General features: G+C 43.5%; 1 protein-coding gene across 2 annotated transcripts in view; it reads left to right on the forward strand.

The window, feature by feature from the left end:
* The first annotated feature begins 71 nt into the window (after nucleotides 1-71).
* Nucleotides 72-18831, forward strand: part of Cnst (consortin, connexin sorting protein) — an 81035-nt gene continuing 62275 nt past the window's right edge. Inside the window, exon 1 of one of the 2 annotated variants that reach the window (XM_006496799.4) lies at nucleotides 72-244. The gene's annotated coding sequence lies outside the window, so the exon portion shown is untranslated. The remainder of the gene's footprint in view (nucleotides 245-18831) is intronic. The other variant, NM_146105.3, reaches the window with a different exon arrangement.

The raw sequence follows: 18831 nt of genomic DNA on the forward strand, positions 1-18831 counted from the left end.
GTCGCCCGCCCTCCGCACTTCCTCTCTAGCCGCGGTCTCGCACTCTATGCTCCTCGGTCCGGCCGCCAGCCGGGAGGGTTGCGCAGAGGGAGGCGGGGCGGGAAGGCTAGAGGTGTCCGATCCTCCAGTGCCGCGGGAGACCCGAGCCGGCGGTGTGACAGCTCGTCGGCCGCCATGTCAGCGCGCGGGGCTGGAAACAGACCCGGCGCCCGGCGGTAGCCCTTGCATTGCCTCGGATGCCCAGGTAAGACCAGCAGCCCGGCTGCAGGGGATCAGCCGGCTGGCGGCGACCGCCGAGCTGTGGGGAGTCGCTGGCTCCTCCCCGGGCGCTGTCCTCCCCGGAGTTGCAGCGGGTCCCTCTCGCATCCGCCCCCTCTCGGATCTCCTGTTTTCCCCGCTTTTCTGCGGGTACGCGGTTGTCGCGCGTCGCGCCAATTTCTCCGCGCGCGCTCCCCTCCCCGGGGACCCGGCAGCTTCTACTCCGCGTCGGTGTCTCTGTTCGGTGGCCCGTCGCCTGTGCCAGCTTCCCTGCGGGTAGCTTTTATTTGCCCCCATATACCTTCTTTCCCCTCCACAGCTACCTCTTTGGTTGTCAGGAACCGCCGAGTGCCTCCCTTCTTTCCCTCCCTGTGGGCCAAGATTTACCTTTTCTTTTTAATATGCATGTTTGCAAGACTGAAATTTCAGGCTGAAAAATTTTAATATTTGAAAGCTTAAAATTCCTTCCCATGTTTAAAAGGATTAAAGCCTTAGGAAGCTTCCTTATTCTCTGTGTAAACTTAGTTAAGCACATTGTACCGTAGAATGCAATTTAAAAGGCCGATTGCAAAGACTAAAAATAGGATACTCTAATGGGAATTTTGGCAGTGTTAGAAGATCCTTTTCTTTGAGAGTGATTTCGGTGTTTGGGGATCGTACTCAAAGCTTTGCCCATTATCCCTTCCATCAAGGCTGGAAGCTGCGGCCAATCAACTTCTTAGTTTAAAATATGTACAATCCTTTCTGCTTACTCTGCTGGCAGCATAATTGAGCTTGGCATATAAATGCACAAGGAAAGAGTTTCTCAGGAATGTGTCACCTGCCAAGTAGCCTCAAGATTGCCCTTAGCTAATGAAACTCTAGGGCGGAAAGAATTGACACCTGAAGATGGCCTTTTTTGCATGGTAAGTTAGTACACTGCAGAAGCTATTAACTGTTGTTCACTGATCTTGATTTTGTTAAGTTTTTGTTTTGTTTTTTAACATCCTTTCTTTATTGAAATTATTCTTCCCAGGCATGGTGGTAAAAGTCTGTGCTCCTGGCATTCAGGAGGCTGATTACCCACCAGTTGGAGGCCAGCCTGGGATGCATAGAGTTCAGGGCTAGTTTAGGATATAGTGAAACCATGTCTCAGGAAAAGAAAAAAAGCAAAGGTGACCCCCCCCCATTGGCATTTTGATAAACTCAGAAGGATTCTAGACTTGCACCCCTCCCCAGAGCTATATTTTAACAATTGAATATGGCAGAATGATTTTTATAATTTTTATTAATTAAATAATTAATTAACTTTACCTCACGATCCTTGCCTCCCCTGCCTCCTCTCCTCCCAGTCCCTCCCTCAGAATGATTTTTAAAAAATATCAGAGCAATAACAAAATTTACTTACCCAGTATATTCTTGAGTTTTTCATTTTTAAAATAAGCCTCTTAAGGCAAGGGGATTGTAGCTCAGTGGTAGACCACTTCGCACGTATAAGGCCCTGAATTCCAGACCTAGCACCATTTTTAAAAATTTCACAATGCCTGTGGACCACAGCCTACTCAGTCCAAGGAAACTTGGGGCAGGGTTTATTTTCCTTTTGAGTGGTTGGCGTTAGGAAAGTTATATTTATCATTGTCCTTCTTTGTTAGGGGTCAAAGCCTGGGCTTTGCACACGCGCTGGGCGAGTGCTCTGCCCTGGAGCTACCTCCCCAGCTCCCTGTTTCTGTTTGTGTATGTGGTATGCATGTGTGTGCCTGTGTAGTGTGATGTCACGTGACTGTCACTGTCCACTGTTTTGTTGAGACATGTTCTGTTCCTGACCCTGGAGCTCAGATCCTGCTGGGCTGGCTGTCCGTCAGTGTCCACGGCTCCGTCTGCCTCCATCCTCCACGCACTCAGGTTATGGGTGTGGGTCTTTGGGGATCAGGACTCAGGTTTCCATGTTTTCTCTGCAAACGCCTTCCCGCCTGAGCCCCCACCCTTGGTTAACTCAGCATCCCTGGCACTGCAGGCCTTTGCCATGTGCCTAGTTGTTTCCCTCTGCATAGAGTTAATGGTATACTTGTCTGCATTTGCAGGTACTCGAGCAATACAGAAAGCACCCACCCCATGTCCATTTCACTTTTAAAATGAATCTTAGAGTCAGCATTTAGACCTACATTTTTAGAAAAGCTTAATTAAAGTTTTTTTTTTTTCACAAATTGCTTAGCAGTTGGGGCTTTTGTATCTTGTGCAATTTTTGTGCCTTTGAAGTAATTTTTCTTTCTAATAGTGCCTGCTGGTTTCTTTATGGCTGGTTTTAAATTATTTTTCTTATTAAGTTATCATAATCAGATTGCTTGAGAACGGAAACTACTGGTTTCTCTCTTTTTTTTTCTTGTAGCTTTTAAATGAGAATTGAAATTGGGAAATACTAAATGACAGTTCTGGCTTGCATCAGACTCAAGGCTGGAGAAGCATTATTCAAAGGCGTGGAAGATAATTCTAAAACTTGACTAGCAGTCCCACTTACCAGGTGGAAATGGTCTTAGTGGCTTTACTCCTCTGTATAGCAGAGTTACAAGTAGTTGTCAAGATTTCCTGCTAAGTCTGCAGCTCTGATGTGGTTAACACTCAGCACATCTCAATTAGGGCTGACCCTGTTGCAAATGTCCAAGAGTCACTTATAGCCAGTGCCTCCCTCATTGGCTGGCACATAGCTATAGCATTGCTGTTTGATGCTTAAAATGTCTTTCTACCTGGAGAGTCTGATTCTCTTGGGATACATGAAAAAAAGCCTCTCTCTCTCTCTCTCTCTCTCTCTCTCTCTCTCTCTTCCCTTTTATAAGTGCTTCCATTCTCAAACTGAGAAGATTCTGTGCAGGAAGAGGGTTCTAAGAAGTCTCTTCCTATTCGGTGTTGACATCAAACTCCGCTCCTTTAGTGAGTGCTGATGTCAGTGCTTGTTTAGTGAGTATCAGAAGATGAATAGAGGGCTCAGTCATTTCCTTGGGTGTCATTGTGACACCTGTGCGGCAACACTGTATCAGGGCTGGAAGAGTCTTTGTCTACTAAGTCTGTTGGCACTGAGTAGGGTGTTCTTGGGAAGGACCTGTGGAACGCTTGAACTTGGTTGTGAAACAGGTAGGGTACCTGCTGTTGTTGTGTTGAAACTGACCCTTTTCTGACCCAGTTTCAAGTATAGCTGATGGGTTTGGAGATGTGGGCCTCTACAGCATGGTATTTCTTATCAAGAGCGAGGTAGATTTTTTTTTTAGGCAAATTATAGAATGAGAGAGGATGTGCTATTTTGGCTTTGAAATCATGGGAATCAGAGTTTATGTTTGTTAGAAGGAAGTGTGGCGGCTTTATATAAAGCTGCTGGCACATCGTCTAGGGACCTGCCAGGAGCTGCTTCACAGCAGGTGTGGTAAACTGTCATGTTCAGATGAAAATGTCATGGTTTAGAGCTGAAGTAACATGGAATCCAGCTTCCCCATGTGGGGACCAGCCTGACCCAGCATTGGTCCTGTCTTGACTCCCGTGTTCTAATACACTTCCCAATTAATACTTCTTATAATTTAACACTAAACAAGTCTGCTTCTCTGATCAGGAGACAGACTTTCTATCTAGAATCCAGACTTTATAGAACAGCACACTGTAAGGCTGCCTGTGGAGGGTCTACAGGAACAAATGCAGAGTTGGAGAAGGTGGACAGACTAATTTTTGTGAAAGAGGTGTGTACAGTTCGGTAGTGTTCTCACTTGCATTTAAAATTAGACAGTTGTCTATTGGCAGCTTTTGGATTGATAAAAAGAATTTAATTCAGGACCCCAGAGAGAAAATTGAAGATATGGGCAGAAAGATACAAAGCTTGGAATCTGCAGGACAGGAGTAGACTGAGAGGCTAGACTGAGCTAGTGCACACCTGAGCGGCAGTTAGGGACAGAGCAAGCTTTAGGCTAAATGGTACATTGTAGCCTTGCCTGGGTGAAGGAAGAGTAACTGTGATTGTCCCTTTGTTTCATCTTAAGCACTTTTATTAATACCCATGTATCTTATATAATACACATGTATCTCACACAATCCTGCTATGTAGCTTAGACAATGTAGTAAAACTTGTATTTTTAGAAAGCAACACTCTAGATGTAGAGGCAGGAGGGTAGTGAGTTGCAGACCTGCTGAGCACTTTAGGTAATATAAGGTGACCCTGTTTCTAAAACCTAACAAAAAAACTAATAGAAGAAAAATTTTAAATGTTTTTTTTTTTCTTAAAGCCAAGCTAGGTGAAGTAGCATGTACCTGTGGTCCTAGCTATGTCAGAGGCTGAGAGAGGGAGTTCACTTGAGCCCTGGAGCCTGGGGTCACCCTGGACAGCACAGCTAGATCCCTTCTGGGAAAGAAAATTAAAACACACTGTTTCCTATAAATTGGCCCTAGTGAATTTATTTTAGTACTCTGAGGAAGAAAACTGATAGCTGGCAACGTTTCCGTTTCTTTAAAAAGCTCCTTTAAGGTTAGGGAGATGGCTCAGCGGTTAAGAGCACTGACTGCTCTTCCAGAGGTCCTGAGTTCAAATCCTAGCAACCCCATGGTGGAAACTATTATTTTGCTTTCCCTTCAGTTATTGAGCCTTATTGGTTTACATTAGTACAGACTTTTTCTGTTATCATCCCCATGGGAAAATATATTTACTTTCAACAAAGGCCTACTTTTATTTTCTAAGCAGTTGGAGTAATTTATATGGACTATTTTTTTAAAACATGGTATATTTTAAGATTCTGATGTTTGGTGATAGTTGGAGATTTCTTAAAGTGTTTTAGGCATGATTTTGAACTTACCATATTTGGAGACAGAAACCTTGTGTCATGTTACCACTACGATACTGTATCATGCTATCTTAGGACTTCCTGTTTTCTGTCATCGCTGGCCATTTGGAATGGAAAGATAGAGTACCTATCAAAGACTGACAGATCCAGCTTTCCCTGTCACAGTGCCTAGTAAGAATTCTGAAACAGTAGCAAATTAGCAACCTCTTTTGATACTAGAGCATTGACATTTTGATGGTATGTATGATTGTAAGAATTAACACCGTACACACCTTTAATTCCAGCATTTAAGAGAGGCAGAGACAGTGGATCACTATGATTCTATGGCTAGCCTTGGTCATAGGAAGTAAGACCTTGTCTCAAAAAAAGTAAATAGAAAAGTAATTAATTTTATCTTGTGATACACTTTATCTTTGAAGTATATCTTTTCCCCTGGAAAGCTACCACCTAGTAGATCAATGTATCCTTTTTTTATATTAGCTGTGTTTTGAGAACTCAGTGTTACTAGGTGGAGGCTGTGTAATTTGAGTCAAAGCACAGTAACCTCTTAAGGTACTTATGGATTTTGAAGTTAAAATTCCCTTAAAATACACGCACTCTGTGCTGCAACAGAATGCTGTTTTCCTGAGTCCTGAGAGTATGGCTTTGAGGCACTTTAGCACCTGCTGTCCTTTGTGTTATACGCACGCCCAGTCCTTCCTTGTTCACAGTTTCTGTCTTTGGCAGGTAGAGTCTTACCGTTGTAGACTTAACAGAATGACTGGGCAAACTGAAGTCATTGCTAAAGATTGCTCAAGGAGAATTTAGTCTGTAAAAAGATTTTAGGGTTTTTTTTTTTCCCACTCATAGAATATGGAAAAGGCTTATTTAATCCAAGTATGATGTATGTATGTAAGTTTTAAGGATTCAGGAAAGTAGCCCACATTATTTCTGCCCTCACACTCAGCATGGATGACAGGAGGAAGTGACCAGGCCTGTGAGCTCAGGACTAGAGAGGATGAAGCGGGAAGAACACCACAGATTGGCAGCATTCTTCTACGATACATAGAGAGTTTTACTGTCTTGTTCTGTTTTGTTTTGAGTGCTGGGAACTGAACCCAGAAATTAAACAAAACAAAACAAAACAAACAAAATTTTTTTTAAAGGTTACATTTGTGTGTGTGTGTGTGTGTGTGTGTGTGTGTGAGAGAGAGAGAGAGAGAGAGAGACTGTGTCCCAGGGGACACGTGCCACACAGGCACACAATGGGGGTAGGAGGAGGACCTGTGAGAGCCGGTTCTTTGCTTCAACTGTGTAGTGCAGGGACTTGAACTCAGGTTGCCGGGATGACAGTTGAACAGTAGTTTGCATATTTGATTCCTACAACCCCCAGCCATACCCTGGAGAGCTTTGTTTTTACACAAGCTTTATCCCCCTGACAACCTGAAAAGGTAGGTGTATTACTCCTGCTCAGGAGCCCTTATCCAGGCTGAGGCAACAACTATGCCAGGGGCCTCTGCGGAAGGACGCTGCGTGCACCTGTGATGCTCCGCCCAGAGCCCAGTGTGTGAGAAGCCTTTGCTGGGAGGTCACACTGGGCTCTGGCCTTAGGAGTGTCGGAAAGAGAGCTTGAAAAAGAGCCTCGTGCTTACTGTGCAGCACATTCCCTCTTCTGACTTGTGTCTACGCTGCCTGCCAAGGAAAGGTGAAAGGCTGGAACACTCTGGCTTGTTGTAAGCCTTAAAAAATCTTATTTAGAATGTTCCTTCCTTCAATTATGAAAAGTGATTCTCCAAAGAGAAAAAAAAAAAAAGGTGTTTAAAAAAACAAAAACAATTATTGAAAAAAAAAACCCAACAACTTTTTTTTTTTTTTCTCCTCTCTAAGAAACTTAAATAAAAGCTTATTTGGCAGTCAGGGCCCATGATGTCTTCTGTCTGTACTGGCAAGTGCGATGGATTGGCCAGGAAGAGGGACACACTCCAGGGGACATGAGGACATTTCTAGCCTACCTATGCCAACTACACATCATTTTGAGGGGAAAATGAAAAGGCATAATCTACCAGCAATCCTGCAAAAAGCCCTGGAAAGTGTTCTCTGTAACGTTCTTGTTACTGGCTTCCCTTCTCTAGTGTCCAGCTCAGGATAGATAACTTAGGATAACCTGTCTTTACTCTAGAGTCTTTTCTTTTTTCCCAAAGCTCCTATCCAAATACAGCATTTTGGGATAACACATTTCAAAAAAGCACATTAGGTGGGTGTTTGCTGTTGTTTTGTTTTGTTTGCTTATTAAGACAAGGTTCACTGTGTAGTCCTGGCTGGCCCAGAGCCAGCTGTGTAGATGACTGTCTGCACGTGGCCTGTCTCTTGCCTCCTGAGTGCTGGGTTAAAGGGAGTGCTGCCACGCCTGGCTACCTTATACTTTCATAGCTTCAGAAATTGTTTTAAACATCAGGTTTTGTCCTCTGTGTGCTTTAGAGTGAAGAGTTGTTCCTGTGGATGTTTTCATAGATTCGAAGTTAGTCTTGATTTAGGATTAGGTAAAGAAGAGCTCTATGCTGAAGAGCGTCCTAGTGTGCAGGGTGACCTGGATACAGGCTTGCTTATAGGCATATTCTGTGATGAAATCAAAGAGGTACAAATTGGATACAGACAGAAAGATTATCTTAGAATAGCAGACCTAGAGGCATTCCTCTGAGATGAGAGCAAAATACTGGCTTCCATGTGACATTTGGCAATCTCTGTTGTGGTCGTGGGTGCTGTACTAGAGAGGATCACCAAGGGTGAAGCTGAGCTGAAGCTGCGTGGATACTGTGCTGACTCAAACAGTTGTCCTTTTCTGTAGCAGTGTGTGGACTGGCTGTAAGAGGTACAGAGATACGGGGAGTGGGATGTTGCAGATGTTGAATTTTATTCAAGAGTGTCAAAGAGAATATTTTGATGCTTGGTTAAAACCCAAGATGGGATGACATGAACTAAATTGAGCAGCAGATAGTAACATGTCATTATGGATTTTGGGGACATGAAGAATTATTTGTTCCACAAATCTGTGCAACCACTGTTTTTATTATGTGAGACAGAAAGGTAGTGTTTTCTGAAGATTAATCTAGCTCTGGAATGCAGGAGAGATTGAGGAGGATATGTGAGGCACTGGGAGCCTTTAATTAAAAAACACTGCCTCTGCTCCTTATTTGGAAGAATGGGAGATAAGCTGACATGTTTTCCACTTAGGTTTTATAATACAGTTAGATTGTTTTTGCCATATGAAATATTATACTTTACCCAAGTTGAATTAAAGAAATGAATTTTAATTAACCCTAACCCATGCAAGGGAACATATTATACTATACATATATAAGGAAATCTGCCACTTTGGTGAGTAACTTTGAAATGCATAGGCTCATGAGTGATTCTGGACTTGGTATTACTGCCTGTGAACTTGATGGTTGATGTTGGAGCCTAGGTAACATGAATGTTACTAAGTACAGTGGGACTGTGGGACTGATGCTTACACAGAGCACCTTGTATAAATCTCTTCCGAGATATCTGAGGAAAAATCAAGACCCTCAAATATAGACATGGGCCAGTGACAAGGCTTAGCAGGTAAAGAGGCTTGCCACCAAGTATGAAGACCCGAGTTCAATCCTGGGGACCAGCATGGCAGGAGAGAACCAACTCCCAATGTTCTCTGACCACCATGTGTGGTACTTGTGCACACACACATTCATGCACACACACATTCACGTGCACACATACCCATGAATACATAAGTAAAATTTTAAATTTGTTTTAATTTTTAAAAATAATTTAAAAAAAGACATTTTTAGAAAATGAATGGTTTTACGTGAGTTTAAGTCAATTGTTTTTTAAGAAAGGACATGGATATGCATCCAGGTGGTGGTGGTGCACACTTTTAAGCCCAGCACTTGGGAGGCAGAGGCAAGCAGATCTCTGTGAGTTCAAGGGCAGCATGGTGTACAGAGTGAGTTCTAGGAAAACCAGGGTTACATAGAAAAACCCTGTCTTGAAAGAAACAAGAGCGAGAAAGAAAGAAAGAAAGAAAGAAAGAGAGAGAGAGAGAGAGAGAGAGGAAAGGAGGGAGGGAAGAAGGAAGGAAGGAAATGTATATGAAACTTTTTTAGTGATTATAATTTTATAATATAATAAGTAGTATGTGGAATTAAATTGCTATTAATTATTATCATTAGCAGCAGCAGCAGCAGCAGCAGCAGCAGCAGTAGTATAGATATAGTATAGTTCCTGGTTGGCCTGAAACTCAGTAATGTAGACCAGGCTGGCCTTGAACTCACAAAAATTCTCCTGCCTCTGCCTTCTGAGTGCCAGTTTACCAAAATCTTGATGCCACTCTATGGAGGAGAGGGGGCTTTGTGAGTACCATGAATATGAAGTCAAGGTCATGGAACACGTTTGTTGAGTCCCTTCTGTCCTTTTTGACCTTTATTCTGGGGTGGAACTAGGGTTGTCAGGTTTGAGTCCAGTGCTTTTGCCTGCTGAGCCATCACCATGGTGGTCTTTAAATGCTACCTTTCCAATTTAGACTCCAGAAGGAGACATAATGAAACAATTCAGTTGTGCTTGTTTCTGTGATCAGTACAGCTCTAAGGTGGAGGTTTCCAACCTGGGTTCTTGAGAACTAGCATTGTAGAATTTCTCAGTTCTGTAGGTTACAGCAATTATATTGAGGGTTTTTTTTGGGGGGGGGGGAGTTGTTATTGTTGTTTTGTTTTGTTTGTTTTTGTTGTTATTCTTGTTTTTAAAATAGGGTCCTAGAGGCTTAGAGGGGTGTTCAAGCAGTTCTGAGTACTGGCTGTTTAGCCAGGCATGGTGGTGCATGCCTTTAATCCCAGGGCTCAGATGTTAAAAGTGTGTACTGCTCTTGCAAAAGACCCAGTTTGTTCCTAACACCTATATCAGATAGTTCACACTTGTCTGTAACTCCACTTTAAAGGATCCCGCGCCTCTGGACTCTATGGACACCTGCACTCACACACACAAACCCTCACAGACACATACATGATTACCACCACCACCACCACCACCACCACCATCACCACCACCATCACCACCACCATCACCACCACCACCACCACCATCATCATCTCTTGGGTTTGAGAGGCAGGTGTCTGCTTATTATTTGGAAAGAGAGTTTACAGGATTAGTAGGAAATAGGAAGATGGGTTCAGAGAGGTTATAAACATGTGTGGCCTTGGGGATTTCGGTGAGCAATGTCCTCTTCAGTTCTGCCCAAGGGCCTGAACTGGACTAGGAGAGCATGCATTGAGATACAAGCCTGGACTTCCCATAATTTTCCATCTAGCTAAGCTGATGTGTGCCCAGTTCCTCTGACAGTTCATCATCTTTCTATGCTGTGGTCCTATAGCATTCCCACCCTCCTTCTCTGGCTATCTGTTCCTTCATTTCTAACATGATCCAGTGTCTCCTTTAAGGATGCAGGAGACAGGCGTCCTGAAGCAGCATAGTAGCGCAGCGTACTCTCTTTTGACAGGCACAAGGCAAGAGAAAGGTGGTGTAATCTCTTTTTTCCTTATTCGTTGGCAGAACTGAGGACTGATTCTCCAGCCTTGCACATGCTAGGCGAGTGTTCTCTCCCTGAACTTCTCTCTCCAGCCAAAACTATTACCAAATGTACCAGTCAGATGTTATCCTGTCTCCCCAGAGCAGGCTAAGTAAAGAGCTGTCAGGAACAAGGACAGTTTCTGTACTGACACACCATGTTAAGACATTATTAGCATATGTCCACATCTGGCACTTTTGGGTGGGGGCCGCAGGGGGGATCCAGGAGTCTCTTATACACTAGACAAGTGCTACTGATGAACTATGTCAGCAACCCTGGCCAGTGCTGCTGCTCAATATGGACTGGAACTCAGGACAATCCTCCTGCCTTGGCCTCCCAAGTACTGGGATTACGGGCATGTGCTATCACCACACCTGGTTATCTACTGTGTCTTTGAGACAGTGTTTCACTCTGTAGCCCAGGCTGGCCTGGAACGCCTATGTAGCCCAAGTTGGCTCAAACTGACAGCAGTCCTGAAAAAAAAAAAGTCCAAACCACAGATTTCATCTTGAGAGATACAGAAATCTAGATCTTGTGAATTGCTGGTAGGAAGTGTAGCATGTTTGTCGACCCCCTTGGGAAGCAAACTGTGTGGCAGCTCCTTAATCAGTTGAACAAAAGTATCATTCAACCGGCTCTACTCCTGAGGAGAGGGAAACAGATCCGTTTGGTGCTTACCCACCTGGAGTGCTGGCACCTGGAGTGCTGGCAGGTCCAGGCTAGAGGCAAGAGAAGCAGGAGGCTGAGGCCATGCCTGGTTACATTGCAGCTCAAGCCAGAGTGGGAAATATGAGACCCTGCCTTAAGTCAAGCAAACATGAAAACTTTCAGACAAATCTCTGTAACAATGTTACTCACAATACTCTAAGATCTACCAGGATGCTTAACAGTCAATGGATGGATACAGAAAATGTGGCTCTGTCCTTACCGTGAAGTATTGGGAGTCAAAGGAAATGATATGTTTATATTTGATTGATTATTTGTCACTTTGTTATGATGTAAGAGTTGTGCCATGAGTCATCTGCACAAATAGAGTTTGACACAATAGATATTCCATGGCAGAACCATAATAGGTGAAAATAGTCACAAAAGACTAGGTATTACATGATCCCATCCATCCATCCATCCATCCATCCTTCCATCCATTTTTTTGTTTTTTGAATCAGGGTCTCTTTATGTAGTCCAGGAGTTCCATATGTAAAGCAGACTGGTCTTAAACTCACCAAGATCCACCCGCCTCTGCCTCCCGAGTGCTGGGATTAAAGTATGTACCAGCACACACATACTATGATTCCATTTATATGGACTATCTGGAATAGGTACATCTATCAGGAAAAGCAGGTTAGTGGGGGTTTTGGTGGATCCGTTTGTTTTATTTTTGGCAGGATCTCACACTGTAGCCCTAGGTTGGTCTGGAACTCACTGCAGCTCGGGCTGCCTTTGAACCTGTGCCAGTCCTTCTGCCTCACAATGAAGGTTAGTGGTTGGAGTGGTTGAGGAAGGCTGTGGGGAACACTGGGGAATGGGGAGGGATCACTAGCTGGGTGTGAAGTGAGAGGCCTAAGGGGAGATGAAAATGTTCTAGAACAGACTGCTATAGCTCAGATTGATTTAGTGCTGAGGGAGCCACATTCTGATGTGGCATTTCAACACTAAAGTCTACACATCTGTCTACACATCTGTCTACAAACACTGAGCAAAATTAACCAGTTACGCCTGTGGCACAACCCCGCAGCTTCCTTTAGAAGAGTCGTGTCCTTGGTCTTGTCCAGCTCCCTGGGACTGAAGGGAGCTGGCTGCACCGGGATCCAGGATCCCCATCAGGCTGTTGACTTAATTTCACTGATACGGTTCTTAGTGCCTTATTTGTCAATTTGTTATGGCTTAATAGTTTGTATTAAGAATCATGCACACATAAAGTCAGTTTTTGCATCTTTTAAGTGAAATTATAAGTAAAATAATATCAGTGCTTAAAGGAACATGGCAAACATTTTTAGGAGAGCTATGCAAGAGAGTAGAATCCTCTTCAGCGAATCCTGGGATTTTACAGCTGAAGAAATTAAAGTTCCCAGGGAATGCATACCTTACCTAAGCATTTCAAACCAGCTATTGAGCGTGAAGTAGAATACAGTTCTCCGTATTTGGAGTCCTGCATTCTTTTCTCACCTGGCTTAGTGTTTAGGCCTGTAATGCAGCGCTTTGAATGCAAGGGCAGGAGACTCAAGAGTTCAGCCTGGGCCACACTTGGTGTGCTTTTCTCGTGCTTTCCCACGCACGCGCTCTGGCTGTTCGCAGCCCTTACTGAAAGCTTCCTTTGCTGCTGGTTTGTATTTGTGTGTTTGTGTCTTGCACTATGATGTCGCAGGATACCAGCTACATGTCTCGGTTCTTTTATCCTTTACCCTACTAACCTTCCTCTCTCCACTTTTCCCTACAGTGAACCTGGTAGAGTGTGCGTAGTAGGCACTCAGGGAATGTTTGACAAAGGACATTGATTTTCCTTTAGCAGCAATCCATGGAAACTTGGCCTTTAAAATTCATGGGAGCGCCAACATGGAAACACGTGGTAGTCTTGTTCCAACATGCTTTATTTTTAAAGTCTCAGTGATTGAATCGGGTTTTTATGTTTTTAGGATTCATTATCCCCTCTCTGTTTTTTATTTTGATGGACCGCTGCCAAGTTATGTAGCTTTTAGGCAGATTTTTAAGGTAGATAATTTCAATCACGATAAGGAAAAGGACGTGCCCGGAGGAAATCATTCAGGGGAAAAAAATGCCTTTGTGGCTAGAGAGCTTTAGAATGTCTTCTTCCTGTTTTCCTCTTGTGTGTGTGTACGTGTGTGTGTGTGTGTGTGTGTGTGTGTGTGTGTGTGTGTGTGTATGTGTACACTGAGGATAGAATCTAGGGCTTTCCACAGGCTAAGTCAAGGTATCTACCATTGAGCTATTTGCTCCCGGATTTTTTTTTCCTTCTTCTTAAATAGGGCCTTGCTAACGTGTAACACCCACTCAAACTTTGACCTCTAGAATTACAGGCATGTACCACCACACCCATCTCTTTAGAATTGACCCTGTTTTCCTTTCTTTGTATTTTTCTTTCTCCTTCCTCTCTGCCTCCCTCCTTTTCCCTTCTATTTCCCCCTCAATTTCTATGCTTTGGTTGTTTTGTTTGTTTTGAGACTAGGATTTACTCTTAGAACTCTCCACGTAGCCCAGACTGACCTTGAACTCAGGATCTTCCTCCTGCCTTTGCCTCCCAGACGCTGAGATTTTAGGCTGCACTGTCACATGCAGCTTGGATCTGGTTTTGAGCTAATTTGAGATTAAGAATTCTTCAGAAGTCAGTAATAATGATACTGTTGTCTTCCTGGTCCATTGATTCACACCTCATGTTCAAAGTGTCCACGTATGTCTCCATTTTCACTCGGTGTCACAAGGCGTCACTTTAGCTGTTTAGCTATAAAATGTCAGGAGCATCCTCTTAATAACATTTATTTTACTAGTTTTATTTAATTCACTAAGAGTGGCCATACTTGTGTGGCACCAGTCCTACACTAAGTGTGGCTGTACTTGGGTGGTACCAGTCTCTCAGGCTCTCAATTCACTTCTGTCACAGGCGTGGAATTTCCTAGGGTAATGCGCTTTTTTATGTGGGAAAAACAGTCAGGAATGGCACAAGGTGAATGCCTCGAGCACAACTGGAAGAGAAGAAACAAAATAGAAAGCTCAGGTTAAAGTTGACTCTGGCCTAATTCCATTTGTCTTTCTAGTTTAGAACGTAACTCAAAGCACCTCCTCTTTGTTTTCTTTGTGTCTGAAGCACAGTCTTTCAATATGAACAACACAGACATTTGTAATTACAAACTCAGAATCTTCTCACATTAGGATGTCAGAGAGCAGAATGAGTCCGATAATTTAATTCACTTTAAAACAACAAATGCTTATGTGCATTTGGGGATTTTCTGCTTTGTTCCAGTCACCTTTAATCTTTCAGGGGCGGAAGTACCCTGTTCTCAAGTCTCCCTTGTCTCTCTGTTTCCCCGTAGCTAATATTTGTGGGTTTGTTAAGTAAGTGTAAAATACCACCTTATGTAATGTTTTTGTTTTTTACATCTGTGTCCTTAGGTAAGAGGCAGTGAAAGTGAACTTTTAGTGTCATAGTTCAATTGGACAAGCAGATATTTATACCTTTTATGTGCTCTGGGTTGTGCTGTGGTAAGGATTGCAAAAGATGTTTTCTGTTGCCATAAAAGCTTCAGTTCCAATTGGGCAATAATTACAGCGCATGCGTGAAATAACTTGAAAGAAACCCTACAGCAAGAAGGAAGCAAGGCTGAGATAGAGTGTCCTGGATCCTGCAATACACTGCTTACTCCATTTAAAAACAGCTCTCTGAAGATCTTTCCGTGTCTGCCATGTTAGCTCTGCCTCCATTGTGACCAGGCCTTCCTAAGGTTAATAGCATCAGTTTCCCTTCCTGCTTCCCCTAACTTGTCTGAACTCTCCAGTACATGGCTCACCATCTACTTGTCATGGAGTCTTTGCATTGGGAGACATGACTGGAACTCTCTGCTGGGTTTAAGTCCTGAGAACAATATGGCCATGAATGAGTAACCTAACCTGTTATTACTTCAGTTTCTTCATCCAGGGCATGGCCTTGTTAATAACAGTTGTGTAGTGGGATTGCTATGGAAATGCATGCGTTACCGTGAGCACAGTACAGAGTAAGCACCACAACATCATACGCCGATATTGTGGTCACCCTTCACGTAGGGTTTCATAGCCATTTGCTTCTGAGAGTCGTTCGTCAGAACCCAAGCCATTGGGTATTATTTGGTGTGCCATATAACATGTTCATTTCAGCATGGAGTTACTGTCTTGATGTCACGAGAAGGTGTGCATTTATCCTGTGGCTTTGAGATCCTTGTTCAACTTCTACTCTTTCTTCTTTCCCCTCCCCTCAGACATTTCTTTATTACCCTTGATCAGTTCTCAGTTCTGTCTGCGTGTTCTCCACCAGCTTGTAAGTCAGCTCTTGTCCAAGAGGAATCCTGCTTTTAAATGATAATGGCAATACGTGTAATGTATCTTTAAAATGCCAAGCATCTTGCTATCACTAGAAAGTCAACGATTTCACAAATGGCAATCAGTTTAATACTCTAATACAGTATAAAACATAACTAAGACTGCTGCCATCTAATGTATCTGCTTGTTAAAAAAAAAATCTACTGATTAGTCTGGGAAGATGGCTCAGGGGTAAAGAACTTGTCATATAAGTGCATGGATCTGGGTTGGGATCCCAAGAGCCCAGACGTGGAGTGCACATCTGTAATCCCAGAACTTCAACAGTGAAATGGGAGGGAAACAGGAAGAAATCATGAAAGCTCGTGGCTTTCATGGCCTCTACCCTGTCAGATGCAGCGGAGAACAAGAGACCTTGTCTCAAGGTAGAAGGTAACAACTGACACCCAAGGCTGTCTTCTGGCCACCCGTCCACATACCGTGGTATACGTGCATCTGTGCTCTTACATATACACTCACCCCTCTCTCCCCACAGCCCTGAATGTAAAGTAATTGGTCTCAGGGTTTCTCACTGTTAGGGAACGTGTGTTCATTCTGTAGGCATTCCTTGATTCCGTGACGGTAGAGCCCAGGATCGATTGCTGAAGGAATGGCAGTTTACAGGGATTAACACTCACTTCTGGGTGCAGTCCCAGTTCTGAGGCTTACTACATACGCCTGAGCAGGTTATATATCTTCACATCTGTTTCCTTAGCCATAAGATGGAAAGGATAATAGGGTTTCTATGCAAATGGAATAAAAAACATGCTCAGAATGTTAGCATGTTCCCAACCCTCATTAAGTGTTCAACAAATGTTACATGTTTCAACAGCTATCTTAGAGAACAGAGTGGAGGTATTCATCCAGTGGGCTTGAATTTTAACTGCCCTATGGGAACTAAGAATGAACCCTTGTATCTGAACAAGGAACCCAAATAGAACAGTGGAGCAGAATATGTCACACAGCACTAGGCTCTTAAACATGGCTGTTCTTGAAAGTGGTGGGATGAGTTGCAGTTGTAGGAGCATGGCCAGTAGCAGGGGCAGGGAGCTTGTCTCGTCTCTGGCTGTGCATTCTCTGGAAGGCTTCCTAGAGCATTTGTAGACGTGGCTCCTTGCTCAGCTATGAAAGTAGCCGTGGCTAATAAGTAAGGTGGGATGCCTGGTAAGAGCAAAGCACCTGAGAAGGAGTAAGCCTTCCTTAGCCTGTGCATGATACCCATAGACGCAGCCATACAGCATAGGCGCTCACAGGCAAGAGGTACAGAGCATTCACTCTGAGCAAGAGCTGGCAGAAGCAACTTAGAAGTAAGCATATGGCGGGGACTGGGGGATGGTGAGGGGGGTGGCAGGCAGTGCACAGGGCAGTGGAGAGATGGCTGAGTGATTAAGAGCCCTTCATGCTCTTCCAGAGGAGTCAGGTTCAATTCCCAACCCCCACAGGGCAGCTCACAACTGCCTGCAACCTCATTTCCAGGGGATTTGATGTCCTCTTATGGCTTCCTTGGGTATGAGGAACACACACAATGTACAGAAAAACACGATGGCAAAATTATCTATACTCATAATTTTTTTTAAAGAACATTTCAGCACAAACTATAAAGAGCCATTACAAAAGTTATATTAAGCAATGGAGATGTTAGGATACGAGAACCTAGCACGCACCTAACAGGAGACGAGAGGAGAGCAGTGAGAGTCGGGGAGGGAGTCCCAGGCATAGGCTTGATTTAGCATTGATAAAATGTAAGCAGGAAGACCTGAAAACACATGCAGTCGGAGGCCGAGTAAATACAACCAGATTGCTACTTAGAATGCCCAGCAAGAAATGTCTTTGGTCAGGCATCGGACTTTTCTGGAAAAGCAGGATTTTATGAATTGCCCTGACAGCCATGACTGCTTACGAGGGTTGTGTTTAATGTTTTGTCTTTAGAGGCTACCTTACCCTTTCCCCAAGCGTTATCTGATTCCATTCTTACAACAAAGAATCAGAGATTCAGAGATCTGAGCTAATGTGACTAAGATTTCACAGCTGGCAAGCAATGGCGGGCGCCTGTCTGTGACCCAAGGGAATGCGTCCAAGGACAGAGCTTTGCCTCACACTGACCCCACTTCTCTCTGCTCTTGGCTTCTTGTTTTGAAATGTCATTTCTGGTCTCTGTGAATTATGGAATGACTCTATCTGTCTTCTCTCCCCTTGTTTTTGAGAGAGTCTCACTATGTAGCTAGCCCTGACTGGCCTGCAACTTGCTGTGTAGACTAGGTGGATAGCCGCCTGCCTCTGCCTCCCAAGTGCTGAGATTAAAGGTGTGCACCACCATGTCTGACTTCATACTTACATTATTTTTTATATTTACTTATTAATTTGTTTGTTTGAGGCATGGTTTCTCTATGTAGCCTGGAACTCATTCTGTAGACCAGACTGACCTCAGACTCAGAGATCTGCCTGCCTCTGACTCCCAAATGCTGGGTAAAAAATGTGCACACCACACCCAGCTAGCACTAAACATTCCTGAAGATAGTTATAAACTGTAGCAAACTTTTAAGTTTAGATGCAATATAACATTACCAGTTCTTATTTTTATTGATGCTTTCCTTTAAATTTGAAAATAAACCGGGCGTGTTGGTACACGCCTTTAATCCCAGCACTTGGGAGGCAGAGACAGGCGGATTTCTGAGTTTGAGGCCAGCCAGGTCTACAAAGTGAGTTCCAGGACAGCCAGAGCTACACAGAGAAACCCTGTCTCAAAAACCCAAAAAAAAAAAAAAAAAAAAAAGAAAAAGAAAAAGAAAATAACCTTTTTCCATTTTTAAGGCATATATGTAGATTTCACCCTTTTTAATAGGTATTTGCATACATGTAATCATAATGAATCATAGGTTTCTTTTTATTTATTTATTTATTTGTTTATTTATTTATTTATTTATTATATGTAAGTACACTGTAGCTGCCTTCAGACACTCCAGAAGAGGGCATCAGATCTCATTACAGATGGTTGTGAGCCACCATGTGGTTGCTGGGACTTGAACTCAGGACCTTAGGAAGAGTAGTCAGCGCTCTTAACCGCTGAGCCATCTCACCAGCCCATAGGTTTCTGATATATGACTTTTTAATGCTTATCATGTACAATGATGTTTTTGTTGTTGTTGT

The sequence above is a fragment of the Mus musculus genome, chromosome 1 (assembly GCF_000001635.26).
Source record: "Mus musculus strain C57BL/6J chromosome 1, GRCm38.p6 C57BL/6J".
In the NCBI taxonomy this organism is placed as follows: domain Eukaryota; kingdom Metazoa; phylum Chordata; class Mammalia; order Rodentia; family Muridae; genus Mus; species Mus musculus.